We start from the raw sequence: 16,858 nt of genomic DNA, 5'->3' as shown, positions 1-16,858 counted from the left end.
AGTTCTTCCCCCATATGATCCTCCCCCCAGCTTGTCCTCTCTGAGCTCCAGCCAGGTGATGCTAAATACTCGGGTAGGAAAGAGAAAAATCTACAGCAATGTGTTGAAAGCAACACGAATTTATTTGTCTCCATCCCAAATATTAAACTGCAATCCAGTTACAGGAGTTTTCATCAGCAGAAACAAACCCCAACTGTCAGAATGAACATGGTTCAGTCGGGTTGTGATTAACAGCAGCAATAACAGCATAATCCAACCCCGACAATCATTTGTGAACTCGCTGGTGCCTCAACAGGTGGGATGACCGAATGAATCCCTTCCCACACTCAGAGCATGTGAATGGCCTTTCCCCAGTGTGAGCTCGCTCATGCCTCAACAGGTGGGATGACTGAATGAATCACTTCCCGCAATCAGAGCAGGTGAACGGCCTCTCCCCGGTGTGAATTCGCTGGTGTGTCAGCAGGGTGGATGACTGACTGAATCGCTTCCCACACATGGAACAGGTGAACGGCCTCTCCCCAGTGTGAATTTGCTGATGTATCAGCGGGTTGGATGACTGAGTGAATCCCTCCTGACACTCGGAGCTGGTGAACGGCCTCTCCCCACTGTGAACTCGCTGGTGTGTTTCCAGCTGGGACGGGTAGTTGAAACGTTTCCCACAGTCCCTACATTTACACAGTTTCTCCCCAGTGTGACTGCGCTTTTGTCTCTCCAGTTTGGATGATCGGCTGAAGCCTTGTCCACACACAGAGCACGTGTACACTTTCTCCCCGCTATGAACAGTGCTTTTTGTATCCATAGTTGCTGGATGATAATTCATTCCCGATGAATCGAGTGATTTCGTCAGATGTTAATCTGATGTTTGGTTTGAGCCTCTGGTCGATAAATCCTCCCATTTTAATACCCTGAAAAGTGAATTTCAGTCAAGAAAAAGGGTGGATGAGAGAGAATCCACAAAAACACAAAGGCACTTTGAGAAATCCAGCTTAATGAATTTGGTAATTTGTGGGACCAGCACTCGAAATAGTAACTATGAAAATTGCCAGTTTGTGGTAAAACCCAACTGGTTTATCATTGTCCTTCAGGAAATGGAACCCACCTTCATTGACAGCCCCACATGGGGAATTGTTGGTCCCACTGGGCCCGGAAATACTGGGGGTGAAACCCAGCAGCTTCTCCTCCATCTCCACTCCAGCTCAAACAGATGCAACAAACAGACCCACACAGGAGGCCAGGTATCCAAAGCGTCTTTCTAACATTGCAGCATAGTTGAGAGGCGATTTATTCTAATTTGTCCGAGATTTGTAGACTTCAGATTCTAGATTTTACAAAAGAACATAAGAACAGAAGAATTAGGAACAGGAGTAGGCTATCTAGCCCCTCGAGCCAGCTCCGCCATTCAATAAGATCATGGCTGATCCGGCCGTGGACTCAGCTCCACTTACCCACCCTCTCACCGTAACCCTTAATTCCCTTATTGGTTAAAAATCTATCTATCTGTGACTTGAATACATTCAATGAGCTAGCCTCAACTGCTTCCTTGAGCAGAGAATTCCATAGATTCACAACCCTCTGGGAGAAGAAATTCCTTCTCAACTCGGTTTTAAATTGGCTCCCACGTATTTTGAGGCCTTGCCCCCGAGTTCTAGTCTCCCCTACCAGTGGAAACAACCCCTCTGCCTCTATGTTGTCTATCCCTTCCTTGATTTTAAATGTTTCTATAAGATCACCCCTCATCATTCTGAACTCCAACGAGTAAAGACCCAGTCTACTCAATCTATCATCACAAGGTAACCTCCTCTTCTCCGGAATCAGCTGAGTGAATCGTCTCTGTACCCCCTTCAAAGCCAGTATATCCTTCCTTAAGTAAGGTGACCAAAACTGCAAGCAGTACTCCAGGTGCAGCCTTACCAATACCCTATACAGTTGCAGCAGGACCTCCCAGCTTTTGTACTCCATCCCTCTCGCAATGAAGGCCAACATTCCATTCGCCTTCCTGATTACCTGCTGCACCTGCAAACTAACTTTTTGGGATTCATGCACAAGGACCCCCAGGACCCTCTGCACCTCAGCATGTTGTTATTTCTCCCCATTCAAGTAATATTCCCCTTTGCTGTTTTTTTTTCCCAAGGTGGATGACCTCACACTTTCCGGCATTGTATTCCATCTGCCAAACCTTAGCCCATTTGCTTAACCTATCCAAATTTCTTTGCAGCCTCTCTGAGTCCTCTACAATACCCGCTTTCCCACTAATCTTAGTGTCATCTGCAAATTTTGTTACACTACACTCTGTCCCCTCTTCCAGGTCATCTATGTATATTGTAAACAGTTGTGGTCCCAGCACCGATCCCTGTGGCACACCACTAACCAACTCGAAAAGGACCCATTTATCCCGACTCTCTGCGTTCTGTTCGCCAGCCAATTCTCTATTCATGCTAATACATTTCCTTTGACGCCACATACCTCTATCTTGTGCAGTAACCTTTTGTGTGGCACCTTATCGAATGCCATTTGGAAATCTAAATACACCACATCCATCGGTACACCTCTATCAACCATGCTCGTTATATCCTCAAAGAATTCACGTAAATTAGTTAAACATGATTTCCCCTTCATGAATCCATGCTGCGTCTGCTTGATTGCACTATTCCTGTCTAGATATCCCGCTTATTTCTTCCTCAATGATTTTGCTTTGTACTGGAATCCAGGTCAGCGACTGGAGCATGGGCAGGAACATCGGAACGGCCCAGGTACAGCAGGCGATGCGGCAAGCAGCAGAGGAGTGGTGAAGGCGGGGTGGAGTAGCGCCGGGAGATCGGGCCTGAGAGATTGCGGCCTACAAGAGGCGAGAGTTCGGGGCTGAGAGTTTGGGGCCAAGGAGAGGCAAGAGTTCGGAATGGAGAGATTGGGGCCAAGGAGAGGCGAGAATTTGGCGGGGAGAGATTGGAGCCAAGGCGAGACGACAGTTCGGGGAGGAGAGATTGGGGCCAAGGAGAGGCTAGAGTTCAGGGCATAGAGATTGGGGCCCAAAAGCGGCGAGAGTTCTGGGTGGCGACATTGGGCCCCATGAGAGGCGAGACTTCGGGCGGAGAGATTGGAGCCCACGAAAGGCGAGAGTTCGGGGCGGAGAGATTGGGCCCCACGAGAGATGAGAGTTTGGGGTGGAGAGATTGGGGCCACAAGAGGTGTGAATTCGGGGCCCGGAATCGGCAAGGGTCCAGGGACAGCATGGGCCAGACCGCACTGCGATCTATGGGCATTGCAAATATGTGCACCAGGTCTGTGCAGCAGAGCTTGGTCACCAGTCGACTTGGTTAACCTTTGCCACTGGACCAAGACCTCACTCTGTTCAGCCCGTGTGGTGGCTGGTGTGCAACGGTTACCCACGTTAAAAGAATCCACACACAAGCTTCTTCCACACTTTAATATGTAGTTCTGGACCTGGAATATCAGGTCTCATCGTGAAACATCTGTGAACTCATCCGTTTTGGTGTGGAAGTGGGTCATCATCGATTCAAGGGACTGCCTAATTCTATACTGTACAGGAGGCCAGGGAGTGACTTCCGCATTCAGTGCCCACCCTGATACGGAGCAGCTGGGAATTGCTGGACATGCTGTATAAACGCAAGTATTTGTTTTCGTGGTGTGGGGGAGCCACTGCCCCCGGGGTTTGCTGGTGCCAGGCCCGGAGGCTGAGAGCCGCATTCGGTGTTGCCCGGGACCTGAGAGCCACACTCGGTGTTGCCCGGGGCCTGAGAGCCGCACTCGGCGTTCCCCGGGGCCTGAGAGCCACTCTCGGTGTTGACCGGGGCCTGAGAGCCGCACTCAGTGATGCATGGGGCCTGGTGCATGGGGCCTGGGAGCCACACTCGGTGTTGCCCGGGGCCTGAGAGCCACTCTCGGTGTTGACCGGGGCCTGAGAGCCGCACTCAGTGATGCATGGGGCCTGGTGCATGGGGCCTGGGAGCCACACTCGGTGCTGCCCTGGACTGAGAGTCACACTCGGTGTTGCCTGGCGCCTAAGAGCCACACTTGGTGATGCTAATGCCGTGCTCGCTACAATCAGTTCCCGGGAGCCTCTCCGCACAGGGGCGTGCTCTCCAGGGACCAGCTCGACCCAAGTTGCCCCCCTGCTGATGGAGATACGGCGTATTCCGACGGGCGGAGCACTCTGGGTAAGATCATCCGCCATTGTCCCCGAGAGGACGGCACAGGAGGCCATGCAGCCCATCCTGTTGTACCGGCTCTTTGGTGGGCTGTTCAATGAGTCTCACTCCTCTGCTCTTTACCCATTGCTAGATATATTTTTCCCAGCAAGTATTTATACAATTCCCTTTTAAAAGTTACAATTCAATCTGCTTCCACCACCGTTTCAGACAGTGCAATCTGGATCATAACAATTCGCTGAGTAACAAATGATCCCACATCTCACCTCTCGTTATTTTGCCAATCATCGGAAGTCTGACTCCTTTGGTTTCCTACCCTAATGCCACTGGAAACACCTTCTCCATATTTACTCTATCTAAGTCGTTCATAATTTTGTACATCTCCATCAAATCTCCTTTTACCATTTCCTGCTATCTGGAGAAAACGTCACCAGGCTCTCCACATCACGGAAGTCTCATCTCCCTGGCACCATTCCTTCTGCACCTTGTCTAAAAGCTTGCCATCATTACGAAAGTTTGGAGCCCAAACTTGAACACAATTCTCCAGCTGAGGCTTAACCAGTGTTTTGTAAAGGTTTAGCAAATTAAACATCAAATGCTGATATTTCTCTGATGGGGTTTAAAGGGCGAGGTCCATCTCGTCACTTGGATGTGTCAATGAGACTGTGAACCTAAAGAAGTGCATTTAGAGTGGAGAGCCAGGACATGCTGTGTTACCGGGTGCAAACACTCCTGCACAGCCCGCAGATCACATGTTTCCCATTTGGCATAAAAGTAATGTGTTAATTGCAACAATTCATTTAATTTGATTTCAAATAGTTTAGGATAGAAATTGAATCATGTGTCTATGATTTTTCCCCAACTCAGATTCAAGGCCTCAATCTCAAAACCTGAGACTGTACATTGGGATTCCAATCCTGGGACTGTGCATGGGGATTCTAACCCTGGGAGAGTACTTGGGCATTCTAACACTGGGAGAGTACATGGGGATTCTAACCCCGGGACCATACATGGGGGTTCTAACCTAGGCACTGTAAATGGGGATTCTAACCCTGGGACTGTACATGGGGATTTTATCCCTGGGTGCGTATGTGGGCATTCTAACCCTGGGAGAGTACATGGGGAATCTAAACCTGGGACTGTACATGGGGATTCTAACGCTGGCATTGTACATGCAGATTCTGACACTGCGAATGTAGAGAGGGATTCTAACCCTTGGATTGTACATGGGGATTCTGACCCTGGGAATGTACATGGCGTCCAGGCATTCGGGCCCCCTTCAGAGATGACTGAGCCTCTACTTCCCCGCAGTGCTCCAGGTGTGGTCTAGCCAGGGCTTTGTGCAGCTGCAGTGGGATGGCAGCACCCATGGAACAGTATGAAGGCAGGTAGGTTACTACTGACTTTCATTTTAAACTTTTAATCAACTTGGGAAAACTTTTAAAACTTCAAGAGAAACTTTTAAACAACTTGGCGAAACTTTTAAAAACTCTGGAGAAAATTTTAAATAATTTGGGAAACCTTTTTTAAAACTCCTGGAGAAACTTTTAAAACTTCTGAAGAAACTTTTAAACAACGTGGAGGAACTTTTAAGAATAATTTTCTTTTAAAAATGTTTTATTAAGCAATTGAATACTGTACCCCAATCTAAATAGAAAATAGTTTGATGTGTTTTATTAGCATCATTTTCAGCCGTTTGAAAGCAGGTTACTCACGACGACGCCCAGCAAGCAGGTGTGCCTCCTACCCGGCGACCGCGACATCACCCGGCCCCTCCTGCGGTGGGCCTACATCCCTCGAGCGGCGGGTTTTCGTCCCTCCAGCAGCGGGCCTATATGTCTCTCCTCGTCGATGGCTGGACCTCCCCTTCCCCACTGGTGGCCTGGCTATGATTCTTTCACCCTCCTACTCCTTGCTGACCTCCCACTTGGAACTCCAGCAGATAACTGACTTCCTAATGCCTGCCCCCAACTAAGCCTCGGACCACTTACCAACAAGGGTGCTCCTCAACGCCGAGATTGCAGCCAACATTTCGCCTTAGGCAATTCGGCTCATACAGAAGTGCCTGGTCTCCAGTCGTCTTGGATCCATTGCCACTGGACCAAGACCTTGCTCAGCTATGCCGCTCCACATTAAAAGAACTCACACACAGGCATCTTCTACTCCGTTAACATGAAGTTCGGGACCTGAAACGACAGGACTCGCATTGGACAGGCCAGAATGCCGCACCACCATAGTTGCCCGGGAACTTAGAAGCTTTGACATCGACATCGCCACCCTAAGCGAGATCCGGCAGGCAGGGGAAGGCTAGCTCAAGGAACAAGATGGAGGTTACACCTTTTTCTGGAAAAGAAAACCAGAGTAAGAACGCCACCTTCATAAAGTCGGCTTCGCCATCAAAATGAGCTGGTCGACAGCCGCAAAGACACCCCTGTGGGGTTAACAAACGCCTCTTGATGCTTCAATTCACCCTATCCCGGAACCAATGCGCCACAGTCATCGGTGCGTATGCCCCAACACTGGATGCAATGGATGAGACCAAAGAGGGTTTTTATTCCAACCTCGAAACATCCCTGTCCTGTGTCCCTGCAGGTGACAAACTGATCCTCCTCGGTGACTTCAATGCTAGGGTCGGCAAAGATACAGCCCTCTGGGGAGGCGTGATTGGCAGTGAGGGGGTAGGGAAAGCCAACTCCAGCAGTATCCTACTCCTGACAAAATATCTAGAACATGAACTTCTCATCACCAACACTTTGTTTCGCCAGAAGGAAAAATACAAGGCATCGTGGCAACACCCTTGCTCCAAATGCTGGCACCTGCTCGACTATGTCATCGTCCGAGCCAGGGATCGCAAGGGTGTGCGCATCACCCACGTAATGACAGGAGCTGACGACTGTTGGCCGGACGACCGCCTGACTCATCATCGACATTAACGCCAAAGCGGAGGGGACAGCAGAAGCAGTGCCACAAGAAAGTCAATGCCGGGGCACTTAAAGACCCAGCTAAGATAGCCCTATACAGCCAACGCTTCACAGCTAACCTGACGTGACTTGATGACGCTGAGATGCTGAATACCCACAGTTCTTGGTCTGCCCTCCAGGCCTCATAACAAGTGCCTGTGAAGAGACACTTGGTCATTCAACCAGAACACACGAGGACTGGTTTGATGAGAATGATCAGAGATCCAAGAATTTATATTTCTGAGGCTCAAGCAAAAACCCAACTCAGGAGCAGCAAAGCAACACTACAGGCGGCTCAAAGCTGAGGTCCAACAAATAACCTGGCACCTAAAGAACAGGTAGTGGATGGAGAAAGCACAGGAGATACAATAACTGGCCAACAGCCATGATGTGCGAGGATTCTTCATATCAGTCAAGGCCACCTTCGGTCCAAACTCCCAAGGCCCTAACCGACTGCTGGCCAAGAATGGGGAAACACTCATCAAGGACACCGAGGTTGTCAAGGCCCGCTGGAAGGAGCACTTCAAAGATCTCCTCAATCGACATTCTGACTTTGACTTGAGTGTTCTCGTCTCAATCCCACAGCATGCGTCCCGCCCCCACTTCAGTGAAACACCAACGTTGCATGAGGTAGGAAAAGCCATAAGACAGCTCAAGAACAACAAGGCTACGGGAGCGGATGGAAATCCTACTGAGGCGCTAAGGCATGGCGGAGATGTGCTGTTGGCATGGATACATGACCTCATCGCTCTCATCTGGAGGGAGGAGAGCATGACGGGAGATCACAGAGAGGCAGTGATCGTGACCATCTTTAAAAAAAGGGGGGCAATTCCAACTGCAGCAACTACAGAGGGATCTCACTGCTAATCAGGCACTGGGAAAGTTTTTGCTCGAGCCCTCTTCAACCGTCTTCTCCCTGTGGCCGAGGAGCTCCTCCTGGAATCACAGTGCCCCACGGGGCACTTCGGACATGATCTTTGCAGCGCGACAGCTGCAGGAAAAATGCAGGGACCAGCGCCAGCCGTAATACATGGGCTTTTTCAACCGTACAAAGGGATTTGACACTGTGAACCATGAGGCTCTATGGAGCGTCCTCCTCCATTTTGGATGCCCTCAAAAATGTGTCAACATCCTTCACCTGCTCCATGATGACATGCAGGTGATAATCCTTACCAACGGATCCATTACAGATCCAATCCACGTCCGGACCAGTGTCAAACAGGGCTGCGTCATTGCTCCCACCCTCTTCTCAATCTTCCTCGTTACCATGCTCTACCTCACAGTCAACAAATTCCCTGCTGGAGTGGAATCAAACTACAGAACCAGCAGGAACCTGTTTAATCTTCGCTGCCTCCGGGACAAAGTCCAAGATAACCCCAACCTCTGTCGTTGAGCTACAGTACGTGGACAACGCCTGTGTCTGCGCACATTCTGAGGCTGAACTCCAGGATATAGTCGACGTATTTACTGAGGAACACGAAAGCATGGGCCTTACGCTAAATATCCGTAAGACAAAGATCCTCCACCAGCCAGTACTCAACGTACAACACTGTCACCCAGTCATCAAGATCCACGGCGCAGCCCTCGACAACATGGACCATTTCCCATACCGCGGGAGCGTCTTACCAACAAAAGCAGACATTGATGAGGAGATTCAACACCACCTCCAGTGCGGCAGTGCAGCCTTCAGCCGGCGGAGGAAAAGAGTGTTCAAAGACCAGGCCCTCAAAGCTACCATCAAGCTCATGGTCTACAGGGCTGTAGTAATACCCACCATCCTGAATGGCTCAGAGGCACGGACCATATACAGCAGACACCTCATATCGTTGGAGATATATCACCAATGATGTCTCCACAAGATCCTACAAATACCCTGGAATGACAGGCGCACCAACATCAGCGTGCTCGTCTAGGCTAACATCCCCAGCATTGAAGCACTGACCACACTCGATCAGCTCCGCTGGGCAGGCCACACAGTTTGCATGCCAGACATGAGACTCCCGAAGCAAATGCTCTTTGTGGAGGTCCTTCATGGCAAACAAGCCAAACGTGGGGAGCAGAAAGGTTACAAGGACACCCTCAAAGCCTCCCTCATAAAGTGCGACATCCCCACTGAATCAGGAAGGCAAATGGAATGTTGGACTTTATTGCAAGGGGGATGGATTAGAAAAGCTGAGAATTCCTGCTGCAACTGCACAAGTTATTGGTGAATCCAAACCAAGAGTACTGCATACAGTTTTCATCTCCGTATTTAAGGAGGAATATAATTGCATTGGAGGTGGTTCAGAGAAAGTTCACTGGGTTGATTGCAGTGATGAGGTGATTGACTTATGAAGATAGGTTGAGTAGGTTGGACCTATGCTCATTGGAGTTCAGAAGAATGAGAGGTGATCTTATTGAAAAATATAGGATCATGAGGAAGCTCGACAATATGCTTGCAGCGAGGATATTTCCACGCACAGGGGAAACTAAAACTAGGGGGCAAAGTCTCAGAATAAGGGACCGCCCATTTAAAACTGAGATGAGGAGGAATTTCTTCTCTCAGATGGTTGTAAATCTGTGGAATTCTCTGCCCCAGAGAGCTGTGGAGGCTAGGTCATTGAATATATTTAAGGCGGAGATACATAGATTTTTCAGCAATAAGGGAATAAAGGATTATGGGGAACGGGCAGGAAAGTGGAGCTGAGTCCATGATCAGATCAGCCATGAGGGGCCAGGTGACCGACTCCTGTTGCTACTTCTTATGTTCCTGTACCAGGCCCCACCAGTCACCGTGTGATTCCACCGACATATCTTCATCCATTACTCAGCTTTTGCCCTCACTAGAGCTGGTTTCAGCATCATGACCATTGCCCACACTAAGACTCTCTAATTCCCGAATGGTGCACAAACGCCAGCATGGACTGATTATTCCGAATGGCCCATTTGTGTGTCGTAAATCCTGTGTAATTTTGTAGTCTCAGTGTAAGTGGTCCCTGGATTTGGTACCTCAGTGTAACTGGTCCAAGGATCTCGTGTCGCAGTGTAAGTGGTCCCTGGATTTGGTGCCTCAGTGTAAGTGGTCCCTGGATTTGGTGTCACAATGCGAGTAGTTTTTGGATTTGTTGTCGAAAGCACCTCGTCACTGGGACTGAGTGCAAACCCGCAGCCCAGCATTGCATTCAGCACAGAATGATCCCACTCAGTCTATTCCCAATTAACACGGTCCACATTAATTCAACAGAAACAACCCAGTGCCCACAAGTAACTGCTGCCCCGCATTTAACTTCAGTGAATTATAAACATTTTAAAATAAAAATGAACCGCATCATAGCACAACAGAGGTGATTAATTTCAGTAAATCCCTTTCACTCATACATCTCCTTCACTCCGACTCTTCAACTCCCTCTCTAAATACAACTCCTCACCCCAGCTCCTCTTTCCCACTGGAGGTAAATCTCAGGAGCTTCTGTGTGACGGTGCGATGATAACTGGACAATAAAGCGCAGAGACGGCGGGGAGGGGGGGTGGGGGTTGCTCATTATCCTCGATTTGATTTAATCCGCTTTCCCACTGATTACTGCAGACAGACATGGTCACCTTGTAACAGAATGGTCAATGTGACGTCACTTTTTGAACAAGAGCACACAAGACAATGTGTTATCAATTAATGGTAAAGTTATTAAACACCCCGCAATTGCATTGTAAACAAAATGGAAATAAATTGTTGGAAAATAATGGTGAAGATAATTATTTATCTTTGTGGAATTGACTAGCAAACATTAAGAGTGTCGTATTTTGTTTGCAAACACACATAAATATTTATATATATAGCAAAGACTCTGTGTTTGCCCTTTTCAGTTGTTCTGCTCAACCCGACCGTTTTTTCGATGTGCATTTTAGGACCCTGCGGCAGCCCATCCGGCGGTGCTTGCCGGGTCAGGATATAAAGAGACCGTGCGCTGTTCCTCCTCCCACTGTCTGGGGGAATGGGACAGATATTTAAAGGGACAAGGACTCCGCTTTCTCTGCTTCTTTATAGTTAAAGGGACAGTCCAGTTTATCTTGGGGTGTCGGAGGACTTCACTAACAGAGCTCCCATTGACAGTCGCTCCCTTCTGTACTGTGCAGTGATTGTAAAGCTGTCCATTTCAGTTACTTGAACATTTCTAAAATGTCTCACTGATTATGATGATCCAATTGTATAATTTGGAAAGAGTCCAGAATTGTGCAGTGTGAGGAAGATTTCATTTAAAGGTGGAGTGAAATTTGTTTCAAAATATTCTGTTCTAATCCTTCCCCAACCCCCCAAATTTTAGAACACTACAATACTGACTGGGAAGGTCCCAAGTTCAATCCTTGATCTGGGCTGTTGGTTGACTTCAGCCAAGGCAGCAGTTCAGGGGTTATAATTGTGCTCAATACCATTGGGCTAAATAAGAGTAAAAATCAGACACTGCCCCTGCTCTTCAGACCGATCAAGTGACGTCAACTGGGAAGTGTGTGGATGTCATTTGGGGACAGGATTTGAGGCTGTGATGCCTACCAAAGTGGGAATCCTGCTGGCACTCACTGTGTCGACTGACGGTGAGGCACGAGAGGTTTTCTAATATCTGTGGAATTGCACACAGCCAGATTCAGCACTTTCTGGAGATAATACATCTCAGGCGATGAAAGGAATGTTAATTTTAGAGAGTGAGGATGGAGGGTAGAGTCTTGAATAAAGAATTTACAGCTTAGCGGGGACAGGAGAGGACAGGATGTTCTGTAGAATCTGGAATAGTGTGTTCTGAATTTCAATCCTTTACTTAAAGTAACAACGTTTGTAACCACCATTTGCAGGGTATTAGATGAGGAGGATCTGCAGCTGGGAAACTCAAACCGGACATCACGTCAAGATTTGAGAGATTCCCTGGATTGATTTGGATCACCTTATCATCAGCCTTTGTAAAAACACCAATCACAGCGGGGAGAAACAGGACACATGTTGTGTGTGTGAATTTACCTTCAACCAATCGTTCAGCCTGTGAGACTCGTGCGCCCACCTGACTCAACACTGTAAATGTAGGGACAGTGGGAATGGATGCTGTTGCACGTGGAAAGTCATTCAGTCGCTCATCTCACCAATTGACATTCGAGGCGTTAGATAACAGACTTTCTCCTGTGAATATAGAGCTAGGTTATTCGGCTGTGATGTGTTTACTTATTCATCTAGTTGATTCTAAATCTTTGCCAATTATTTGATGTGATTGGTTCAGAGAGAGATGAGGTGGGGTATTGTGGAAAAATATTTCCGAGATTGTATAATATATAAAAAGAGGTTTATTAAATCGGAGACAAAGCTTTGGGAGAAGTGTTAGATACCGCAGTCTCTGAACCAGCTTCTCAATTTGATATCTCCAGTGAGCTTCTTTTATCTTACAAATTACGTCACTTTACATCACGTGCTTTAGCACTAGTCCTTAAGTCGCATTACAAAGTTTACAAAGCTTTTCATACAATTACTGTCCAAGGCTGAGCTCTTGATATAAACCAGCCTCGCATTGTGACAGGAATTATATACATCCAAGAGGGCTAGTTCCCCTTATATCAACAAACAAACAAGTGGCAGGCTTTTTGGCACTGGTATAGACAAACATACCCCCACTTATCTCTCCAGTCGTTCATTATCTCACTTTCCTATCTCCATAACTCAAGGTCAGCATACCTTGAAGTCTAACTGTGTTTTTTTGTATAAAGCATATTACATCAGTATTGTCCCTTACAAAATTCATTCAAGGGGAAAATAAAAACAAATGTTTGGTCCCGTATACTAGTCAAGTATATGTCCAAAAATCCGCTCCAACAATATTCCCCCTTTTGGTCCTGGAGGATGTTCACGAAATCTAGATGACCACAATGGTCACATGGTGTCATATATTCGTCCTTTGGCGTATGTTACTCCCCTGATGTTCCGTATGTACACCTTGCCTGTAGCTCCAGGCTACCCTTCAAAGATAGTGGTCGGTGTCAACGTCGTCTGTTTCTTCATCCTTGGTGTCTTCAGGTATTTCCATCAGGTGTGCTGCTGCTTCTTCGGCGATTACACTGGCTACTGGATCAGTCGGGCCATCATAACTTTACACCAGATATTAAAACACCCGACAATCAGATAGCAAGTAATTATTATTACAACCAGAATAATTACTCCATGCATAAGATAGGACCCCCAGGATTCCCCTAACAGCTAGTCAAACCAGCCAGATCCTCCTGCTGTCGTGGATAACTTCTTTACGTCCCTTCTTATGTGATCAGCGAGGTTGGTTATGTTTTCTGAATTATCGGGAATGTAAGTGCAACATTCAGCTCCAATTAAAGCACATGTGCCCCCACTTTGTGCTAGTATCTAGGGCCATTCGTTTCTGGAGTACCGTTGTGCGCATGGCTACCATTTCAGCCGTTATGCCCTCCATTGCTTCAGCAGTGTCGTTAACTATCTGTTCCAGTACCTTCCCTAGGTTACGTAATTCATCCATGGTGCGTCCTATCCCGAATGGGAGCATCATGACCCCAAATAGCCTCTCTACCAGGGTAACAGCTCGTCTTATTCGACCTGGTGTCTGTACTTCTGCTAAAGTATGTACCCGTCTGACAAAGGTGACCACATATCCCAAATAACAGGATCACCTCCAGTCCTGTGGCAACCAGGGGTTGGCCTTGTGCCCGCACACAAAATAAGTGCCATTGTATGCTTTTAGATTCGATCCCAATCTCTCTCTCAGCCCCCGTCGCCACCTAATCTTAGGGTCCCAGTCCTGGCTACTTGTCTGATTCTTCAAACCCTCCATTTCAAGGAACCCCTGGTTTATTGTTTCGCTGTATGTTATGTTCCACCTGGTGAGATTAAAGTATTGTGTACAATTGCTATATCCTGCTCAAAACCTGTTTCCTCACCAGTCAGGTTTCTAGTGAAACAAATGTCAGCGGTGAGCCTTCCAACTCCTGAGGTGTTGGTCAAAACCATGAATGGGGGTCGTACCGACCTATTGTATTCCGGCTGGTACCATCCGTCAATGCATCCAAAAGGTAACCCCCCCATCTCCACGTTTCTTTATTACCCACTCCACTACTTCCGAAATGTTGAGGGAGATTGACCTCAAAGGGATGCCTCCTTTGCTATGTATGGGGATGTGCGAACATACTCAGTAACCAGAAAAGTTCCCATTTTGCACGTAAACATAAGACATGTATAAAAAGGTATTCACAGGTAACTCTCGTTTCGGTCTAGCTAGCAGGCCGGACCAAACACGAACTATGATAATTGCACCGATCACAATATATAGTTTCATCTTATTACTCTATAATTAACAAATAGTCAAAGGCAAAATGGCCATATGGCTTGCTTGAAGAATCTCTCGCTGTCAATCTGTAAATAGACAAACAACAACAACTAATACGTGTGCTAAACGGCTGGTTCAAAAACCTTTAGCTGGGTCCAATGCTTCCATTGTCCATTCCCTTTAACATCGATGCAGGCACAAGTATCCCCGCTGATTATAACCTCATATGGTCCTATCCATTTTGGGGCAAACACCAGTTTTCCGGGGCAAACCCCAGTTTTCCCGGGAGGACCCTTACCATAATGTGACTTCCCGCCAACGGGACTTCAGGGAGCTTTGTAAGCTCTGCTTCCGCGTCTCTTTCTTGCTGATTGTCCCTAACTAATTTACACATCCCTTTTAATTGAGTACTTAGTTCCAAGACATACCGTTTTATTTTGTCTTTTAATGGGCCTACATCGGCCCCCCCTGTTATGATGTTCTCTGGTAATTGCATCGCCCTTCCTGTCATTAGTTCATAAGGGGTTAATCCGGTTGTCCAGTTTGTCGTGGCTCTTAACTTCATCAATATTATGGGTACTACTTCCGTCCACGTTTTTCCTGACGTTTGCATGGCCTTTGCCAGGGCGTTCTTAAGTGTATGGTTCATGCACTCTACCATCGCAGAACTCTGCGGGTGGTAGAGGATGTGGAATTTTTGTTTTATGCCCATCAGCTGGCATATTGTTTTTACAATCTTCCTGGTGAAGTGGGTGCCTTGGTCAGAATATCCTTACCACTGTTGAGGCAGTGCAATCACGTGTGGGGACAGCTTCCACCCACCGAGTAAGTTGATCTATAATCACTAGGCAATATCTTTTTTCCATGGGATGGGGACAAAGTACCTGTGAAATCAATTTGTACATGTTCCCATGGCCCCCGTTGACGGGGCTGGTGTCCCATTTTAATTTTAATGGGCCGGCCTGGATCATATTGTGCGCACGTAATGCATCGATGGCAATGTTTGGTGATATCTCTCCCCATCCCTTTCCACCACCAATCTCTCCCAAGACTCCCGGTCATGGCCTCTCATCCTGATTGAGACAGGCCATGATGCAACTCCAATAAGGTATTCTGTATGCATTCAGGCGCCATTACCTTGTCGTTTCGTCTCCAAACGTTATCCTTCCCTTGCGTTGCGCCCTGCTTTGTCCACATACCTATTTCCTCCTCAGAAGTGTCCTGGTGTAGTTTCTCAATACTTATCTGTTCGTCTCGGGCCCAGCAGCACTGACTTAATTTTAATAATTTAAAGTCATTATCAATGGAGAGTGTTTTTTACCTCTTCAAATTTTTTTTTTCCAATTAAACCAATATCTTTTTCACAGCTGATATCAACTGGTATTTAGTAAGTTATGTCTTTATCCATCGCAAACACCCCTTTATTTTTTCCAGCACCTAATTAGTGCATTACGTCTTTTTTTTTTAGATCACCTTTCTTCAAATTAGGTTTTGTATTGAAAATCATCAGACAATCGAAGACAGTTTTTCTTTCCAATCGTTTAATTTGTTTATTTTCAAAGTTGCGTCTTTATCTTTTTCTTTTCTAAACTGCTAAAGCTTACTGTTTTAGCCTTTTTCAAAAGTCTCTTTTACACATTCACAGATAGCTCACCACTCGCCCAGGAGTTTGACCTGATCCCTGAAGGTATTTCTCAATTTAAATCTTTTTTTTTACTAAGCTAGAAGCTTTTGTGTCAAGGTTTTACACAAAGGAAAATGGGAGCGTTTTAAAATGCATTCTTTATCTCATTCCTCGACTAAATTTAGGTCTTTCAACCCAATTGCATGTTTACTTTCAACAAGTAAGTGAGCGTGTCAAATAAATTCTTTTTTTTTTACTACCAGGACCATGTATTTTTTATCTTTTATTCAACAAACCTATCCTTTGTGCATTTCCTAGCTCTGTAACTTATCATCCGAATATATCCACACCTGCGTTTCTAACTTAAAATGTAATACCATAAGGTTCACACTTTCTTAAACTTCCCATATACAGGACAACACTGCGAAGGGTTAAAAAAAACTTTCACCCTATTTGGAAAAGGTGGGTGGAGCTAAAACAGTCAGCCACTCCATACCTTCCCAAACAGGCTTTTCATTCATTCCGCAGTCAAGATCACTCAAGTATTCTCATTCAAAATAGATATTCACAAAAGTCTCTCTTCATTCAACAAAGCTTAAGTCTGGCCAGTTCTATTTTTGGATCCATATGTCACTTAAGATAGTCACTATCAGCTTTCTTATGGCATTATGTAATTACGCAAGTTACAATTAATGATAGGAATTAATTAATGACCCGGGCAGCCCACGTTTTACATTCCCTTCCTTACCTTCCATGTTCGCCAGTCTTGGACGTTTCCCTTTGTTTCTGTAATACTCATGGCCATGACTA

General features: G+C 46.7%; 1 pseudogene; it reads right to left on the bottom strand.

Annotated features, from left to right (window-relative positions):
* The window catches only part of LOC139235478 (zinc finger protein 229-like), a 75,977-nt pseudogene that overhangs the window by 35,895 nt on the left and 23,224 nt on the right, over positions 1 to 16,858 (bottom strand).

Source organism: Pristiophorus japonicus, chromosome 23, assembly GCF_044704955.1.
Source record: "Pristiophorus japonicus isolate sPriJap1 chromosome 23, sPriJap1.hap1, whole genome shotgun sequence".
NCBI lineage: Eukaryota > Metazoa > Chordata > Chondrichthyes > Pristiophoridae > Pristiophorus > Pristiophorus japonicus.
This window is presented reverse-complemented; position numbering and strand designations above follow the sequence as displayed.